The sequence below is a fragment of the Echinops telfairi genome, unplaced genomic scaffold, assembly GCF_000313985.2.
Source record: "Echinops telfairi isolate 266 unplaced genomic scaffold, ASM31398v2 ScPeMD7_7416;HRSCAF=8454, whole genome shotgun sequence".
Taxonomy (NCBI): Eukaryota; Metazoa; Chordata; class Mammalia; order Afrosoricida; family Tenrecidae; genus Echinops; species Echinops telfairi.
This window is the reverse complement of record NW_022111316.1, coordinates 3,965,031-3,965,461: the sequence shown is the minus strand read 5'-3', so window position 1 is coordinate 3,965,461 and position 431 is coordinate 3,965,031. Positions and strand designations below refer to the sequence as shown.

At 34.8% G+C, this 431-nt stretch overlaps 1 pseudogene; it reads right to left on the bottom strand.

Moving 5' to 3' along the window:
• Positions 1–300: 300 nt before the first annotated feature.
• Positions 301–431, bottom strand: part of LOC105979728 — a 93,922-nt pseudogene continuing 93,791 nt past the window's right edge.

Here is a 431-nt window from a genome sequence, read left to right as displayed (position 1 = left end):
GTGCTTCTATTCAAAGCCTCTGTGTCTAGTGACATATAAGCTAATACTGGCATATTAAAGAGAGCATGTGTAGAAAATATGTGAATATTTAAAATGTAATTGGCTAGCATTTGAAAGCAAAATATTAAAATTATTATGACAGTTACATTCTCATTCAGGTATTATTCTTCTATAAAAATTATTTGTTGTTTTCCTCTAGACAACAGAGTGTGTTTAGTTGCATGGTAGACCTAGAAATATGGGCTATTTGACAGCGACAAACTGAGCTGGATGAAACTATGTTGTTTTCATCCTACAATGCTACAAAGGTAAGCCTAAAGACAATTTTGTTTTTTCAACAACCTTCTTAAATGCACTCTTGACCTCCTTGTTTCTCAGGCTGTAGACAAGAGGGTTGAGCATGGGGATGACCATAGCATAGAATACCGAAG